Below are 20,289 nucleotides of genomic sequence, written 5' to 3' on the forward strand. Positions count from 1 at the left end.
TGGAGTGTTTTATAGTTCTTAGTGTTGTGTTGGAGACTGGAGTGTTTTATATCCATCCATCCATCTGTCTATCCATCTATCAGAACTATCTATCAGAGTATGGATATTTTCCACCACTATTTTCCAGTTGATGTATTTGTAGAAATACATTCAAAGGGATAGTTCACATTTCTTTTGACATAAAGTGGTTTGAAATACTTGCCAATAGTGCCATCCAATGCATAGATGTATTATTGCATGCATTAATGCATTATTTTACTTACCAAGACTGTGACTGTCTGACTGAGTGTCTGAGACTGTTTGACTGATCGGTCTTGTGACCCCCCCCCCCCCCCCCCCCCCTGAAAAGGTCAAGAGACAAAGAGCTCTCTGAGGGTTTTCCAGTAAAGCAGGCTGTTTCCTGACTGGTTGTACTGTGTACTTGTACTGTGTGAGGAGGGATTGTTAGGGGTTCGTTCGACCTCGGCTACTGGGGAGCAGCGAGATCATGTCTGGGAACAAAATCATCTTTGTCTTCTGTCAGACAAAAATACACTATCACATCTCTGAGAGAGGACCGGGCACCAATCAATAAATCATGTGTGTGTGCGAGGACCGGGGAACCAATCATGTGTGTGAGCGAGGACCGGGGAACCAATCATGTGTGTGTGACTGTGTGTGAGCACTATTTAGTGAAGGGGTTTTGGTGCGAGAACAAAGAGACGCAAAGACGGATCGGAAGAGAGGATGAAAGGATGAATAGATGCAGAAAGAAGGAATGTTGTTGACTAGGGAAAGAGGGAGGGATGACAGAGAGAGAGGGGAAGAGAGAGGGTGGTACCTCTATTGCGTTGGCAAGAGCCATAGAGAGATGGAGAGAGAGAGACAGAGAGAGTGAGAGATAAAGAGAGAGAGGAAGAGACAGAAGGTGGTACCACTATTGCTTTGGCCAGAGCCATAGAGAGAGAGAGAGAGAGAGAGAGAGAGAGAGAGAGAGAGAGAGAGAGAGAGAGAGAGAGAGAGAGAGAGAGAGAGAGAGAGAGAGAGAGAGAGAGAGAGAGAAAGCAAGCAGGTGTGTACTCATGCCTACCAAAGAGATTACCCTATTGGAGGCCTGGGACAGGCTAAGGCAGACTCACCTGAAGACAGCCAATCGGCAGGGGATATGGCCTGCACAGCTGTAAGTCTGGATTATTATACACATTTATAGAAGTGATGTTCTCATGTTATTATACAGAACACAGACATTTAATTGTCTTGTGATAAAAAAAAATTTAGTCTTCCCATTCTTAGTGTTGTGTTTGAGTCTTCCCATTCTTAGTGTAGTGTTGAATTTTATAGTACTGTTGTGTTGGAGTGTGTTATAGTTCTTAGTGTTATGTGAGAGTATATTCTAGTTCTTATAGTGTTGTGTTGGAGTGTGTTATAGTTCTTAACATTGTGCTGGAGTGTTTTATAGTTATTAACATTGTGTTGGAGTGTTTTATAGTTCTTAGTGTTGTGTTGGAGACATGGAGTGTTTTATAGCCATCCATCCATCCGTCTATACATCTATCAGAACTATCTATCAGAGTGTGGATATTTTCCACAACTATTTTCCAGTTGATGTATTTGTAGAAATACATTTAAAGGGATAGTTCACATTTCTTTTGACATAAAGTGGTTTGAAATACTTGCCAATAGTGCCATCCAATGCATAGATGTATTATTGCATGCATTAATGCATTATTTTACTTACCAAGACTGTGACTGTCTGACTGAGTGTCTGAGACTGTTTGACTGATCGGTCTTGTGACCCCCCCCCCCCCCCCCCTCCAGGAGAGAGTTGCTAGGCGACAGTGGCGTGCGTGCGGAGCTGCAGAATGTCAAGATGGTGTCTCTGCTGCCCCCTGCTGGCATGGAGCTCCTCAGACCATTTGCTATGAAATCACTGGAGGAGATCCAGGCAAGACAGGAGGCAGAGCGAGAGGAGCAGAGGAGGAGAGGAGGAGAGAGAGGAGCAGAGGAGAAGAGAGAGGAGGAGATGAGGAGAGAGACAAACACAGAGGTAAGGCTGGTTGGAGAGTCCTGAGCAAGGAACTGAACTATCATGAACTATGACAACACCATCCCATAATATTCAACTCCACATAACACCATCCCATAATAGTCAACTCCACATGACAACACCATCCCATAATATTCAACTCCACATGACAACACCATCACATACTTTTAATATCTACATGACAACACCATCCCATAATATTCAACTTCACATGACATTACAACACCCTGACAACACCATCCATAATATTCTACTCCACATGACAACACCCTGACAATTCCATCCCATAATATTCATCTCTACATGGCAACACCATGACAACACCATCCCATAATATGAATCTCTACATGACAACACCATCCCATAATATTCAACTCTACATGACAATACATGACAATACCATCCCATAATATTAATCTCTACATGACAATACCATCCCATAATATTAACTGAACAACACCGTGACAACAGCAACAAAAGGTTGCTTCAAGGAAGTCCCTCTGATGTCAAACTGTCACCAACTAGTTCTCAGCTCAGTTCTCAGTTCAGTTCTCAGCTCAGTTCTCAGCTCAGTTCTCAGTTCAGTTCTCAGTTCTAAGTTCTCAGTTCTCAGTTAAGTTCTCAGCTCAGTTCTCAGCTCAGTTCTCAGCTCAGTTCTCAGTTCAGTTCTCAGTTCTCAGTTCTCAGTTCAGTTCTCAGTTCAGTTCTCAGTTCTCAGTTATCAGCTTAGTTCTCAGTTCCGTTTAGTTCTCAGTTCTCAGTTCAGTTCTCAGTTCAGTTCTCAGTTCTCAGTTCAGTTCTCAGTTCTCAGTTCAGTTCTCAGTTCAGTTCTCAGTTATCAGTTCTCAGTTCAGTTCTCAGTTCAGTTATATATCGTATAGCTTACGCTCTGCTCTTATTGGAACTGTCCCTTTATCCAATCTAATAATGAATAATTTTCTCCACATGTACAGACCCATCCGCCTGGCGGGGTTGTGGCCACACCATCAGCTCCTTCCCTATTTTCACCACAGAAAAAGTGCCTGTATACACCACTTTAGAGTTTAGTGCCAAAATAGTTGTTGGAAAGGAGCTACGTTGACATTGTATCTTTGTTTTTTCTCTCTCGCAAATTTCCGAAAAAGCAAAGAGATAATGTCTTCACCGTCGGAGGGTCTAGACAGTTACAACGTTACCCTCCACCAGCGCTTCACTATCGCGGCGTCCTCCGTGCGTCGTGGGGCGTCTCTGGTTCCACGGTCATGGCAGCCAGGTGCGCCTGGGCGGCTCCCGGAGGAGAGTGTGCCTCGCCGAGGGGCCGTTCCGGGTTCCGGCCCTGGTTCCGGGTTCCGGCCCTGGTTCCCCCGCCAGGGGACAGTCAACCGACAGGCCGACAGTGCCGGTGGTGGCCGAGGATTTGCGTCGCAGACTCTTCGCCTCGGCTCCCTCTCGTCGTAAGACGGCGAGCAGCAGGGGTGAGTTCTCTCGCCTCTTCTCCATTTCCGATGGAAACTGAGGATTACATGGAGGGGGCGGGAGCTCTCTTGTTCGAAGGCCCAGCGGAGACGTGTCACTCTCCCCCTCGGGGAGTGGCAGGGAGTGCTACGTCTCCCAGGGGTTCCTTGTACTCTGGGACTGGGTTAAAACCTCCACCCCCGAGACGAGATGCCCAGCTATCTGCCGCGTCGGACGATGGCGCCCGGTGCTGCCGCGTGTACGCGAGGGACGCGAGTGACGTGGAGGAAGGTATGCAAGGGGAGTTGCTTGCCTTGTTCCCCGAGCTCATGGCGGCCGCCGCAGCCGCTAATGGCGTGGCGTTGCCGCAGCCACTGCCGGCACCTGTTCCTGATGACATGATAGGTCATCTCTGGCAACGTCGTCCTGTGAGAGAGACAGGCGTTGTCTGCCCATTCTTCCCAGCAATGGAGGTTTACGTGGCACAGAGACAGGTAATATCACGCATCGTTGGCCTTACCCCCGCCTACATGCCAGTCACACAGGTGGTGGGTTTGGTCCAGGGGCTAAAGGACGGGGTGCCTCGGCTTGATAGCCCGATGGCAGCCATACTTTGCCCGAAATGGTGTGTGAGCCGTTAAGAAAGCCGGTTCCCCAGGGGAAGTCGGCTAGGCAGTTGGAGTCGTGGAGTGACCAGGTGTACATCGCCTCGACACAGAGCCTGGCTGCGACCTCCAACATTGCACAGCTGGCGCGCTACATGTCGGGGCTGATGGCGGGCGGGACGGTACTAGATGACCATCAACGGTACCTTCACGCCCAGGCGGCTGGAGCCATCCTGCACCTAACCCAGCTGCAGGTAATAGCCGCCGGGAAGGAGTGCGCCACCTTTGGCTGGAGCAGGCGTGGGTGCCGGACCAGAGGAGGATTCCGCTGCTCACGGCCCCCCTCTCCGATGCTGGACTATTCGGGTCGGCCATGCAGCAGATGACTGCAGCCTGCAGGGAGATGGAGGAGGAGCGCTCCATGCTCCAGCCCTATTTCCCCCGACCGAGGCCACCGGTGATGTCCGGAGGAAGCAACGCCGGCAGAGGCCTGCAGCCGTTGCCAACATCACCGCCGCCGCTGCTGGGCCTTCCGTCAAGAAGGCCAGGGCCCTCAGTTATCAACAATTCTTAGAAAGTGTTCTATTTTCGTACTTAAGCGCAGAATTTAGAATGTGTGTACGCACAGAAATATTGGGATTTATCAACCGTGCGTACACGGGTCCTACGCTCCTCCATGTTGATAAATACCATTAAGTTAGGGTGACCAAACGTCCTCTTTTGCCCGGACATGTCCTCTTTTCACGCCCTGTCCGGGGGGGAGTCCGGGGGGGGTTTATAAATTCATGGAAATGTCCGGGGTTTCATTGTTTTTCAGTTTCAGTTTCACGGCCCTTTGCGAGCATCTGAAGGCTCGGGACTGCATTTTTTGCATATAAATGACTGAATTAAAGCGCTATTTGTTGCCGTTCGAATGCCATCTGAATCGCCAAAATCCATGCCTCGGTTCTCGAGTTACATGCCGATATGTCAGGCGTGCGACTTTTTACGTGGCGCGCCAGATTATCACCTCGGACTCCCGGAGAAGCATGCAGCTGCAGAGCCGCAGAGCCAGCGGTGCTCTCAGGGCCACGCTCTGACGGCCGCGCTGTGAGGGCCGCTCAGCAGCGCCACCCACCCAATGGCTGAATTGGAGTATTGCACTGTGCGGGCACAGCTGTGAGAGCCGCGAGAGGCCAGAGGATGTACATACTGTATGAGTAAATTAACTATACTTTTGCTCACACAATATCTTGAATGAATGCGTTTATTTATTTCGAACATAAATTGAAAATAAATAATTATAAAAAACAAGTAATAAACAGATTAAAAAACAAACAAGCAGGAGTATAGGATGAAGTGTAAACGTATGTATTCCTACCCCCTTGATTTATTGATTGATTGATTGAAAACTTTATTAACAGATTGCAGAATGGGTACAATACAGTAAGGCTCAATACACACAATTGTTAAGGGGATGCAGACCAGAGAAAGACGTTTGTCTTGTTTACATCAGGGTCCCCCATTTTCAATTCATCATAACATATGACATAGATGACATACAGATAGACAGTATTCAGTATACCTTCACACTCTATTATCTTATGCAACTCATATTCACTCCACAAACTGAAATATACATACATTGTTGAATGAACAGCTTGTTTCTTGAAGTTAGACTCTCCTCTAAATTGTAACCCCCCTCTCTATAACAGAATTTTTGGATGTTACCCGGGAGTGAATTGATTCATGCTTTAAACATGATTTGTGCAGTCTTAAATTCAGCCAGGTCCCAGATTTTCATGGCATGTGATTTAAAAAATAGTGTGTTTGTGTGTTCCAGATATCCTACCTTATTGATAATCAAATCAAAATCAAATGTATTTGTAAGGCCCGACAACACACGTTAATGTCCCTTCAGGCCCATGTCCCTTCAGGCTATGGATTTGCGGTGTTTTCCAGCTTATACAAAAAATATATATATATTATTTTGGAATATTGCAACTACTACACAAAAACGTGAGTACACAAGTTCAACTCATGTTCAGCCCTATGTTACTCATTAGCACTAAAAGTGATTTTTCTTTATTGTGTACGAAACTTCAGAATGTTATCTTTCAAAAGAGACCAGGCTTATGCATGTGCTATAAGCATAAAGTATAAAGATAAGCTTTGCAAAAAAAGTATGCAGTCCTCAAGTTCAAGTAAAAAAAATTGCCACTTTTCTGGGCGCATGTTATGTGGTTCAATTTGGGATATTGCAACCACTGCAGAAAAATTTGAGTACACAAGTTCACGTTCAACTCAAGTTCAGACCTATATGGTACTCTATTTCATTAGCACTAAAAGTGATTTTCCTTTTTTGCATTAGTAACTTCAGAATGTTATCTTTCAAAAGAGACCAGGCTTATGCATGTGCTATAAGCATAACGTATAAAGATAAGCTTTGCAAAAAAAGTATGCAGTCCTCAAGTTCAAGTAAAAAAAAATTGCCGTTTTTCTGGGTGCATGTTTCCAAGCATATGTTAAAACAATAAAGGCATCTTTGAGTAAACTTTGAGTAGAGATTCAAGATTCAAGAGGTTTATTCATCACATACAGTACAGTACACAAGACATAGTGAAATGAAGGTGGCCATGCGCGCTTCGATTGTGCAAAGTATCATTAAGTATCTCGAGGCTGGGGCCAGCATGTCCTCTTTTTTGGAAATCAAAATATGGCCTACATGTACATTAAGTTCTACGCTCCACGCTCGTGCACGATTTTAAGTATTTGCATATAGCACCGCCCGTAATTAACCATATACGGTAATGGAACACCCCCATGAAATGTGGAAAAGTGGACTAAGTGGACTATGATATCTATTAACTTAAAGACCATATTAACTAATAAAGACCATGCTGGAATATGACTGCCTTTTTCCGTTTTGTTCGATTAATACCCAGGGATTAAAGTTCTCCTCACTTTTATTCCAAATTGCGACGGATTTTCCGTCAATTTTCTACCTGCTGCATATGATTTGTAGAGGCATACAATCTATTTTGATGTCGGTATTGGGTAGCCAATATAAACAATAATACGAAAGCATATACAAGAACAATGAATCTCACTGCCATGTATGATGTAGCCTATACGCCATGTGTAGCCTGCCTATATGTGATCAATACAAACTTGAACTTGAATTCCATCATGTCTGTGTGCGGGTCTGCGGGAGCAAAGTAAATAAGAACGTGCACTGAAAAGTTACAGTATGTAGTTGGTTGATTATTTGTATGACAGTCAGTAAACCCTAGCAAAAAGTATCAGTTTTATTTAATGAATTGAAAACATGCAGCATGCCTTTCCTCCCGGCAGCAACAACATGAATCAGTGGAATCCCTTTCTATTCACATAACTGCATTTGTGATGGAGCTTTGACAGCTACATGGGTGGTACAGTAACAGTCTATTGCTCGATCCATCTACAATATCACGATGGACCGTGCCATGCAGCCTATGTATAGCCTGCCTATGTGATCAATAAAAACGTGAACTTGAATCCCATCATCATATTTATATGTTGTGTCTGTCCACTATGTTTGTTACTTTGTTATTTCCCCACCCTATCTATGTAAAGCGGCCTTGGGTCTCTTGAAAGGCGCTATATAAAATGAAGCTATTATTATCATTATTGTTATTATTATTATCACGTCTGTGCGGGAGCTCACAAATAGACTGTTAGTCTCAGTGAAGTTTCAACGGAGGTAATCTATTCTAACCAACAAATTGAAGTAGAAAGCATTTCGTTGTGGCCAATCTTATTTGGAAACATGACACACAAAATAATAGTATTTAGCTTTTAATTTCAAACAATATTTAATCGCGTTTGGAGGTGGGTGTTCTGCATCTGCCCCCCCCCCGTGCCAAACAAGCAGGCCAACATGTGAGAAATGGGTTTTGAACACAGCCCAATCGCTGAACACAGGAGAGGAGAATGGAGCGTTTCAAGGGGTTTTACTGGTATTTCCCAAGCAGACAAGTATTACATCAGGAATGTGCACCAGACAGGGGTTAGAATGTTCTTGGGGGGTGAGGACAGGTGCACTCCCAGTGCAGCTGTGGGCAGAAGACACAGGTCTGTGTCGGGAGAGAGAGCAGAGAGCAGAGAGCCTCCTGGCGGCCCAGGCTTGTCAGGGTTGGCCCGATGGAAATCCCGGACGAGGTCTGGGTCCAGGATCATTCGGCCGGAGATCCAGCTGCGCTCCTCCGGGCCGTAGCCCTCCCAGTCGACCAGGTACTGGTAGCCGCGGCCGCGGCGCCGTACGACCAGCAACTCCCGGACTACGTAGGCCAGGTGGTCGTCGATGACCAGCGGAGGAGGAGGCTCCGGAGCAGGGGGAGACAGGGGACTGAAGACCACCGACTTCAGCTGGGAGACATGGAAGGAGGGGTGAATCCGCATATGGGAGGGGAGCTGGAGTCTGACGACAGAGGGATTGATGAGAGACAGGATTTTGTAGGGACATCCGGTATAGTATGTGGTAGACGTGTTTCTCCACGCTGCAACTCCCCTACTTTTCAAACCTACGCTAAAAAGCCTCGTTGATACTCTTAACTTTATTATTATTATTATTATTATTTTTGATACTTTCTTTCTTCGGATATTTTGCTACTAATACATTTTTGGCTGTGACAGGCATAATGGCATTGAAATGGCCAAAGAACAAGGACACTAAGGGCGCGGATCCACCATCCAAAGACGACGCGCCGACGGATTTGTTGAGCATTGCCATACTAATACAGAACCTCATGCTCGAATTCAGAGTTTCCGCCGCCTCGGTCGACTCCAAACTGGATAGCCTCCAGTTATCCGTAGCTGACCATGCCAAGCATCTGACATCCGTGGAGGATGGACTAAATACATGGTCCGATAGGATGGTGAACTTAGAGGCTAGGTGTTTGACTCTGGAGGAGAGCAACGCCAAACTGAAGACCAAGCTAATCGAAGTTGAGTCCTGTGGCCGTCGGTCAAACATACGCATAATAGGGGTAGACGAGTCTATTCAAAGCGACCGACCCAATGCTTTTTTTGCCGAGGTGCTGGTGGAAATTCTGGGCAAGGAAGTGCTTGCTACACCACCCGAACTCGATCGCTGCCACAGGGCGCTGTCGGCCAGACCAGCCCCCGGCTCCAGGCCCAGGGCGGTGATCGCCTGCCTACACCGATTCAGAACCAAGGAGACTATTATTCGGGAGGCTCGGAAGAGGAGAGGGTCGCTGACCTACAGGGGGAAACCTGTGCTAATATTCGAGGACTACTGTCAGGAAGTGGTCGAACAACGTTCCCGCTACCGTGATATTATGGGATCCCTCTACCAGCAGGGATATAAACCATCCTTACAGTACCCAGCGAGACTCTTCATCAAAGACAAAGACGGCGCAAAAAGACATCTTGCTTCACCTAAGGACGCTACAGACTTTCTGAAGAAACAACACACATCGACTCCAGCAGAGTGAAACTTTGGGTAACACACCGAGCACCATGATTCTATAGTTATATCTCCGTGCTTTCATCCTTAGATGGCTAAAGTTGGGACATATGTCGCTGGGGAGCCTCTTCTCTCATTAACTTTTTTTGCTCGTTTTGTTTACATCGTTATATGGATAATTGTATCTGCTATTTGCCGGGGTACTAGCGCTATGCTCTCCGTTTCAAGTAAATTGTACATTTGTATTTACTCTGAGCTATGCTTATCGATATTATTTATATTTTGTATTGCTTTTGTGCATGACACGGTTTATCCTATCCATGTCTACTTTGGGTAACACACTAAACATCACGACTGTCTGTCTATTTCCGTGCTTAGATGGGTGATGTTGGGACATTGTGTGTCGCTCGGGAACATCGCCCCTTATTTACTTTTTTTGTTATTTATATAGTTTCCACTGTTTATCGGGGTGCTGACGCTATGGTCGCCGTCTCCAAGCAAATCGTGCATTTTGTTTACTCTAAGCTATGCTTATCGATATGATTTCTATTTTGTATTGCTCCTGTGCGTGACACGGATTTATCGTCTTGTTTATCATGGAGGTATATATATATCTATGATGTTTATGACCGCCTCCGAGTTGCTTCTGCTTACTTATTTCATGAATGGGGGTCTTGTAATTTCATTGGCCATGCTCTTTCACTATCGTTAAACGTCACGCCCAGCACCTGGCTGCGTCGGCGACCAGACACGTCACTATCTGCTCATCTACATGTTGAACTCTGAACTCGCTGTGATGGCGGACAAATTCATGCACATCGCCCCCACCCAGTGCGGCAGACTAATTGCACTACCCCCAAGCTGCAGGCAAAGGTTTGATTGATTGGTTGGAAGTTTTGCTGACGGATTGCAGAGTGGGTACAATGCAGTATGGCTCAATGGTTGTTGAGGGGATGCAGACCAGAGAAAGACTGGTCTTGTTTACATCAGGGCCCCCTTTTTCTTTTTCATTTTCATTTTCAATCTTAATTCATAACATTTGTTACATGCAGATGCTGTGGCAACCATACACTTATGACATACAGGAGAATACATACATTTGAGGGGGAGGAAACTGTACATTGGCAGGTACCCTCTGCTCTGAGTTTTAAGAGCGAACTTTAAGAAATAACAGACTAATAGTCAATGTTGCTCTCTCCCCAGTTTGCAGGATGTGCTGCCCATGTGTTATCATTCTGCTATCATTCAGTTGTAGGTGTGTGTGTGTATGTGCATATACGTTTATGTATCTCTATCTTAACATTAACATTACTATTGATCCTGTTCTAGGACTCTTTGTTTAAACTTAACACTTTGATCGCCATGGTTAAATTCATAATTTACCATCCCTAGCCAGCTCTATTTGTCTATGGAGAAGTTCCCCTTCTTTGCAGGGCTATAACTTTTTAAATTCTATTGCTAAATTGACATTATTATGGCCCATTCAATGTCCTATATCCATTGTTCAGGGTGTAGCAACGATATACTTTTTCATTCACATATTCATACTAAAATATGGTCTAAAGTATAAGTATGTTTTTATCATTTTCTGCAGCTTTCTCCAGAACTTGATTTATAGCCCCAAATGCATTATATTGATGATCAAATACAGTTTGGTAGCGATCGGTGCCAGATGAAAAATTTCAACTGGAGGTACTTCTAGAAGTTACTACGTATCATCTGATATTGACCGGATGGGCGAGGGGGCGTTTATAATTCAGTGGGCAACGTTATACCATTAATCTAGTGTGGGTCATATGATCATCAGATCAGTTAGTATAGAAGACGTTAGAAAATAACGTTGAAACTCACCATATCTTCCTCGCGCCGTTGGACGATCAGCTTGGAGTAGACAGTTTTCGATTATGGGATGTTGATCCTGATGAAGCATTTCCAGGTTGTATAATACTATATACGTCCAAATAACGTTGTTTATTGAGTTAGAGCGAGCGATTGATTATCCAGTGTGTTGAGATAGAGTCCTGCTAATGATCGCGAGTGCCCGGACGAAATATGGATGAGCACTTCCTGTTTGACGAGTCACTTCCTGTTGGCGATCTGCCGATCGGCCACCAGATGGCGCTCTTGAACCGCTAGAGAGTTGAGTGGAGCTCAGCTGTACATCTCAGGTCCCCGGAGGAGAAATATGATTTCGATCACAGATTTTTGAATTATTGATATCAAAGACGAGTTACGGCGTCTTCGGCAGAATGAGCATGGCTAGGAAAAAACGTCCAAAGGCGTTTTCGGCGACCATAGTGTTAATTAAACCCCTACGGTTTAACAATAATGATAATAATTATTATTATTGTTATTATTATTATTATTTTCTTCTACCTTTAAGAGGCATTTAATTATAATTTTTTTGTTATTGTTGTGGGAGTGTGGCGTGTAGCCACTGAGAAGGAAGTCTGCTTTTTACCTGGCTGTTTGCGTTTTAGTTTGCAGACGACCAGGTGGGATGCAGCTTAATCTCCGGATAGGAGAAGTTATAGTAGTGGGGGGAGGGGGGAGGGAATGGGGGATTGTGTTGTTTTTTGTTTTTCTTTTCAGTCGACTCGCTCTGTTTTATTTTAGTTTTCACGCTCACGCTCGGTACTCAATGGAACCTTAACAAGTGAATATGTATCTATTATAGTTTTCTACTCCAAACAAATTACATTCAATCAGACTGCATCCTTTTTAGACTATGGCTAATTTGAATATCCTGATCTGGAATACAGGGGGTCTCAATATACCACATAAACGCACAAGTGTACTAACGTGGCTAAAAAGGAAGCAAGTGGATCTGGCTTTACTGAGCGAAACGCATCTTTTATTGGCGGATAACGCAAAATTGGCAAATAAATGTTATCATAACATAAGTTCTTCTTCTTTTAGCACCAAGGCCCAAGGGGTAGCCATAATAGCGAATCACTATTGCTAAAATAGAATGCTCTAACCGAAAAATTCCGCTGATTTCTGCATACGCCCCTAATTTGTATGACGCTAACTTTTATGCTGTACTAACTTCAGCTATGTTGAAACTACCTGATTACTCTTTAATAGTAGGAGCTGATTTTAATGCAGTTTGGGATCCATCGATTGATAGATCCAATCACGCGGAAAACTCTGATCAGAAGCAAGCTACCACAGCCCTACACGCCTGGTCTAAGGACACAGGGGTAATTGATATGTGGCGTTCGCTCAACCCATCCGCGAGGGATTACTCCTTCTTCTCGTCAAGACATAAGACCTCTTCCAGAATTGATTATGTTTTTTCTTCCCCACATCTCTTTGATAGCTTTGATGTTGACTTATTGCCCATAGCACTTTCAGACCACAAAGGTATCCTCCTCAAAGGTTCACTCAGTAAAATAACATCCCGTGCCCCTAGATGGCGTTTTAACTCAACACTTCTGAAAAACGGGGAGTTTAACTTGCAATTTAAAGAGAAGCTCACTGAATTCCTGCAGTTTAATGTTGATTCTGTACAGGACCCCAGAATTCGATGGAATTCGGTTAAGGGTTTCATCAGAAGTAACACTACTCTCTTTGCATCCAATCTCCGCAAGGGACATCTCTCCAAGCTGGAGGAACTGGAAAAGCTTCAAGCCATGTTGATCTCTTCCTTGCAGCACAACTACTCTAGTCGACTGGAGCTTCAAATTAAGGTAGTGAAAAAAGAGACTAACTCCATTTTAAAACAACAATCTGAATTTCAGATGCACAGAACAAGACAGCACTACTACTTTCACGGCTCCAGGCCTAGTGACCTACTAGCTATGAAGATACATGCCAGTGAGCAATTTGCGGATATCCCTTCCATTAAAGGGGAACTCCACTTTTTTTGGAAATTAGCTTATTTAACATCTTCCCTGGAGTTAGACAAGAAGATGCATACCTTTTTTGTCTCTGTGCGTGCATTTTAGCTTTGGGAATAGACGCTCCGTTAGCATAGCTTAGCTTCATCACTGGAAGTGAGGCAGGACAGTAGCCTTACAGTGCCTTACAGTGTATTGCAAGGTCTGACATTGACCAAACTTGATATGCATGACCTTGGTGGGCTCTAGGTCAACTCCTGAAAAGGGGGTCAATGTCAGACCTTGCAATCAAAAGTTAGGGGGCGCACTGAAATTATGGCAAGGGTTATTAGCCCCCTAACTTTTGATTGCAAAGTCTGACATTGACCCCCTTTTCAGGAGTTGACCTAGAGCCCACCAAGGTCATGCATATCAAGTTTGGTCAATGTCAGACCTTGCAATACACTGTAAGGCACTGTAAGGCTACTGTCCTGCCTCACTTCCAGTGATGAAGCTAAGCTATGCTAACGGAGCGTCTATTCCCAAAGCTAAAATGCACGCACAGAGACAAAAAAGGTATGCATCTTCTTGTCTAACTCCAGGGAAGATGTTAAATAAGCTAATTTCCAAAAAAAGTGGAGTTCCCCTTTAAGAACCAACAGGGGGAGGTAACCACCAACCCCAAAAAGATTAATGATACATTTCGCTCTTTTTATTCCAACTTGTACAAGTCAGAGGTGGTCTTTGATCATACCAAGCTGGAGGATTTTCTTGATCAAATCAACCTACCACAGATCTCAGAAGATAGTGCTAGGTTGTTAGCCGCACCTATCACGCTGGTTGAATTTAGAGAGGCGATTGCGAATATGCAACGGAGCAAGGCTCCCGGATGGGACGGCATTCCACCGGAACTCTATCTTGCATTCTGGGATGTACTCGGTCCCTTATTACTCTCAATGATTTTACACTCAATCAAAGAGGGCAATTTTTCTAGAGATGTCAATATGGCGCTTATATCTGTTTTACTTAAGAAGGATAAGGACCCCACCGAATGTGGCAGCTACAGGCCCCTAAGTCTCCTCAGAGCCGATCTTAAGCTATATGCTAAGGTTCTAGCCACCCGACTTCAAAAGCACATGACATCTCTAGTTCACCCTGATCAGACCGGCTTCATAAGAGGCCGCCTGGTTACTGACAACATCAGACGGTTACTGCACGTGATTAATGCCAGCAAGGATATTGCAATCCCTACAGCGGTCATGTCCTTGGACGCAATGAAGGCATTTGACAGATTGGAGTGGTCTTACTTATGGGCAGTTCTCAGAAGGATGGGGTTGGTGTCTCGGAATTGAAATATTCCCCACTATTAGCCAGACGGTAAGGTATAATTACTCCAGCTTGGGTGACAGGATTACGAATGACTTTAACAGATGGTCCAAATAAAACAATTCATTACAGGCCTGTGCGTCAATAATTAAAATGAATATTTTACCCAGAATTTACTTTATCAGCTCCATGCTCCCGTTACCTCCTCCTGCTGGTTACTGGCAGAAATTGCACTCTGCCTCATATAAATTCGTTTGGAACAATAAACGCCTGCGCTTGAAGAGATCAACTGCCCAAAGGAGTAAACTCGATGGGGGCTTAGCATTTCCAGACTTTAAATATTATTTTCAAGCTTTCTCTCTGAGTCCTTTGATCACTTGGTTTGACGCTCAAGCAGCTGTATCTTGGCAACCATTGGAGGAGAAGTTGGTGTCCCCATATAGACTTCAGGATATTGTGTATACCAACATATCAATTAAACAATGTAAATTATGATTTGGCCCTCTTATCACACATGTGATCCAGACTTGGCGTGACACTCAGAAAGTGGGTACAAAACGCCATCAATGGCACACGCATTCCCCTCTATTTAATAACAATCTTCTCCTTATTGGACAACAACCTATTAGATACCCTAGATGGGAAAAGAAAGGCATACACACATTGGGGGATATCTTCGATAACTCTGGTCTCCGCTCTTTTCAGGATATATCCAACGGATATGATCTCCCCGGAACCTCCTTTTTCTTTTATTTACAAATAAGAGCAGCTCTGAAGGCTCATGGCGTGCCATGGGACGCTCCACTAGTGCATCACCACTTTCACAAATTATTTTATGACAAAGAGACATCGAGAGGCTTCGTTTCTGACTTTTATCGCAATTTACTCATGTCCTCGTATAAAGACCTTCCCCTGGATACGATTTGGAGAAAGGATGTCCCGGAGTTGGATGTAGATTTTGATTGGGATGCAGTCTGGGAAAATGTTCGGTTATCCTCACACAACCCAGATCACCAACAGATTCACCTACATTTTATTCACGGGACTTATTTAACCCTAGGCCTAGACCAGGGCTATTCAACTAAATTGTTCAGGGGGCCACATTGTCAGAAACCCAAGGGGCCAGGGGCCGGACTGCCACGGCGCCTCCCCGTGCTATGAATATATGTACACTTGACACAACACGCAACCACATTTTCACAACTTTTATTTAACTACATTGCAAAAGTAGTATACTTTTCAAAAAAAGTGCTTCATTTATGTGCCACATCTGCAACATCTCCTGCAGAAAGTGCTTCATTTATGACTGTGCAACAACTGCAACATCTCCTCTTCAACATTTCAATATAAAAATAAAATAAAAAACAAATAAGTGCATGATGAACATTCTAACATCAACACTTGAACAAAAAAACACATTTATAGTGCAGCTGAGCTTCATTTATGACTGTGCAACAACTGCAACATCTCCTCTTCAACATTTCAATATAAAAATAAAATAAAAAACAAACAAGTGCATGATGAACATTCTAACATCAACACTTGAACAAAAAAACACATTATAGTGCAGCTGAGCTTATGAAAAAGTGCTTCATGTCTGTGCAACAACAGCAAATCACAGCATCTTATTAGCACTTATTGTCCACTCTTAACTCTCAAACATCAGGGGGGTGGGGGGCAGACAGGCCTAGCCTACATACACACATCTAATGAGAGCGATTGCACTTCTTTGACTGGGCAATGGCAGAGAAAGAGGGTTCATAGGAGGTGAGGGCTACCCGCAAACAGTGATGCAAATGCTCATTTGTCAAGGAGGCACGTTGCTTGTTTTAATGGCATTCATGTGAGAGAAACTGGATTCACAGGTGTATGTTGAGCCAAACATTGTTAGCACAGATATTGCCAGCGTTTTTATTTTGGGGAATGTCTTGACATGAATACACTTTATCCAAAATGTTGTGGTGGATTCATTCTCAAGTGCCTGCTTCAGAGCAGATGATGCTTGCATGTCAATTATTTCAAGTTGCAGGAGACCTTCATCAATGTGAAGTGATGCAAGGAACTCTTGTCCTTTTGTGGAAATAGCAGCTACATTGGCAAATGGGTTGCTCACAAAATGCATCAATTCTCTGGACATGTCAAATTCATCAAATCGACTTGCAAAGTTTTCCCTCAATTTATCAATGAAATCTGTCATTAATTGCGTGACTTTTGGCTCAATTGTGCGTGTTAACGTTGACATGAAAAGAAAAAAGTAAAAAAAAGAAGAAAAAAAATATTAAAAACCACCAAGCAGGATGTGGAGAGGATGGTGTCGGGGTGCGTGGGACCCTCCTCGGGGACAAACTGCCGGGAGAGAGCGTCTGGCTTGGTGTTCTTGGAACTAGGCCTGTAGGTAAGGGTGAAATTAAACCTGGTGAAGAACAGCACCCAGCGGGCCTGGCGTGAGTTCAGGCGCTTGGCCGTCTGGACATAGGCGAGGTTCTTGTGGTCCGTCCAAACCAGGAAGGGGACCTCTGAACCCTCCAGCCAGTGCCTCCATTCCTCCAGGGCTAGTTTGACTGCCAGGAGCTCCATGTTTCCGATGTCATAGTTGACCTCGGCTGGGGTCAGTCGGCACGAGAAGAAGGCGCAGGGGTGCAGTTTCTGGTCGAGGACGGAGCGTTGGGAAAGGACCGCCCCCACTCCGGTACAGGAGGCGTCCACCTCCACCACGAACTGGCGGGACGCGTCCGGCTGGACGAGGATGGGTGCGGTGGTGAAGCGCCGGCGCAGCTTGGCGAAGGCGGAGTCCACTTCGTCGGACCAGACGAAGGGCACGGAAGGCGAGGTGAGTTGGGTGAGGGGTGCCGCGACCCGGCTGTAGTTCCTGATGAAGCGCCGATAGAAGTTGGCAAACCCCAGGAAGCGTTGGAGCTGCTTGACGTTGGTGGGACGGGGCCAGTCGGACACCGCCTTGATCTTCTCGGGGTCCGCCCGCATCTTGCCGCCCTCAATGATGTAGCCGAGGAAGCTGATGGAGGAGACGTGGAACTCACACTTCTCCGCCTTGACAAACAGCTTATTCTCCAGAAGACGCTGGAGGACCCGGCGGACGTGCTGGACGTGCTCCTCCATGGAGCGGGAAAATATCAGAATGTCATCCAAATAAACAAAAACGGAGCGGTTGAGTACATCGCAGAGAACGTCATTGACGAGTGGTGTCTTAAAGGCCGTCTTCCATTCGTCTCCTTCCCGGATGCGGACAATGTGATAGGCGTTCCTGAGGTCCAGCTTTGTGAAGATGGTGGCACCTTGCAGGGGCTCAAAAGCAGAGTCAATTAAAGGCAGGGGGTACTTGTTTTTGATTGTGATATTGTTGAGACCCCTGTAGTCGATACAGGGGCGAAGCGAACGGTCCTTCTTGGAGACAAAGAAGAACCCTGCACCGACAGGAGAGGAGGGAGTGATAATGCCTGAGGCCAAGGACTCGTGGACGTACTTCTCCATCGACTCCCTCTCTGGGCGTGAGAGGTTGAACAGGCGACTAGCGGGGAGTGGCGCTCCTGGGAGTAAATCAATAGCACAGTCGTATTGGCGATGGGGAGGCAGGGAGAGAGCCTGTTGTTTGCTAAATACAGCCTTTAAGTCATGGTAGACAGGAGGAATAGCAGACAGGTCAATGGTTTCGTTGGGGAGGTGGGAACCAGCGACCCCTAGTGGCGACCGAGCTGATTGTAGGCAGGCAACGTGACAGTGAGCGCTCCAGCTGGTCACTAAGCCGGTTGGCCAATTGATGACGGGGTTGTGTAATTTGAGCCAAGGCATGCCAAGGACAATGGGATTGTGGGGAGAGCTGGTAACATGAAAACGAATACTCTCGCTATGATTTCTGGATAACAGGAGGCGGAGGGGTACGGTGTGGCGAGTTATTCGTGTGAGCAGTTTTCCGTTTAACCCGCGGGCGTCACAGGGTATCGGCAGGGCGTCCGTAGCGATGTGGTAGCGGGAGACTACCCCAGCGTCGATGAGGTTCTCGTCGGCCCCTGAGTCGACCAGGGTGGACAGCGGGAGTGATTGGCCATTGAGACACAGCGTGGTGCTGAATAGCATGTTTGGACCGGAGCTGGGAGCGATGTCAAGGCTCGAGCCCCGTCGTTTGGGTGAAGCGAGCATGAGGTAACGGAGTGACCTAGTTGGCCACAGTATAGGCATGCCCCCGTAGCGAGCCTGTGACGACGTTCGTTGGGGGGAGGCGTGAGCGGTCTAGGTCCATGGGCTCGGGGGAACTACTTTCAGCACGGATGACGCGGGGAGACGCATGTCCAGTTCCCTGGCCAAATGGATTAGCTCGTCTAGGGAATTTGGTCTTTCTTTGGACGCAAGTTCGTCTTTCAAAACGTCGCTCAGGCCTTGGCGGAAAGCCCCTCGCAGTGGCGTGTCACCCCAGTCGGAGCCGGCTGCCAGGATATGAAAATCGATAGCGTATTCGCTCACACTGCGACTTCCTTGGCGGAACGTAAATAAGCCGGCGGCTCTATCCGAACCACCTGGAGGGTGGTCAAAGACTTTGCGCATGTTGTCGATATACGCGGAATATGACTCGCAGAGGGGAGAATTATTGAAGTGGAGAGCGGTTGCCCATTCCAGCGCAGCGCCCGTGAGCAGGGCCGACAGGTAAGCTACCTTAGACCTCTCGCTTTGGAATGTGTGTGATTGTTGTCCGAAAACTAGCGAACACTGAAAGATAAAAGCTCGGCATTTGGAGACGCTACCGTCATAACGCTCCGGCGCGGGGACGTGGGGCTCCCTGTGCGGGGGAATCGCAGCAGTGGGGGGAGAGTCTGGTGGGGCTTGCTGAGCCGTGACGTATGCCTCGAAACGGCCGTATTGTCTATCTCGTTCCACAGAGCCGAGTGTGAGAGCGGTAAGCTGAGCAGTGACGGCGTCTATGGAGAGGGCGAGTTGGTCTACTCGAGCGGACTGGCCGTTGATAATACTCACGGACTGCTTCTGAAATCTCCTCCATTCCTCGATCTCGTGTGTAGCTGGTTCTGTCATCTTGGTCGTGGTGTTCTGTGAGAAGTGGGTTTTGAAGACAGCCCAATCGCTGAACACAGGAGAATGGAGCGTTTCAAGGGGTTTTACTAGTATTTCCCAAGCAGACAAGTATTACATCAGGAATGTGCAACAGACAGGGGTTAGAATGTTCTTGGGGGGTGAGAACAGGTGCACTCCCAGTCTGACTTCTGGTCAGCGTCGTCCGGTAGAAGTAGGGTCTTCATCAACGGGGGATGGGATACAGCTGTGAGGAGTGAGGTGCCTGACAGCGTGTGAATCAGGGGGATGAAGTGCAGCTGGGCTGAGTGACGGGAAGTGAAGGGATGCTGGCCATATAAGGGCGTGAGGCTTCCGTGGTGGAAGGGAGGATGAGGAGGAGTGCGTGGTGGATGGAAAGGAGGATGAAGAGGAGTGTATGGTGGATGGAAGGGAGGATGGAGAGGAGTGTGTGGTGAATGTGAGGGGAAAAGGAGGGGGAGTGAAGTACGCTCGTGCTGTGACTATGACACCACCTCTTGTTCGGGCGTGAGCCCGTTATAATTACACTACTGTCGCTATTTTACAATGAACTATAATGAATTACGGGTCATA

The 20,289-nt window shown here is 46.2% G+C and overlaps 1 long non-coding RNA gene across 1 annotated transcript in view; it reads left to right on the plus strand.

Moving 5' to 3' along the window:
- Positions 1 to 1,923: 1,923 nt before the first annotated feature.
- LOC311233664 overlaps positions 1,924 to 20,289 on the plus strand; it is a 65,738-nt gene continuing 47,372 nt past the window's right edge. Inside the window, exon 1 of the long non-coding RNA XR_014620028.1 lies at positions 1,924 to 2,026. This is a non-coding gene — a long non-coding RNA (uncharacterized lncRNA). The remainder of the gene's footprint in view (positions 2,027 to 20,289) is intronic.

Source organism: Notolepis coatsorum (assembly GCF_963971535.1).
Source record: "Notolepis coatsorum genome assembly, chromosome: 8".
Lineage (NCBI taxonomy): Eukaryota > Metazoa > Chordata > Actinopteri > Aulopiformes > Paralepididae > Notolepis > Notolepis coatsorum.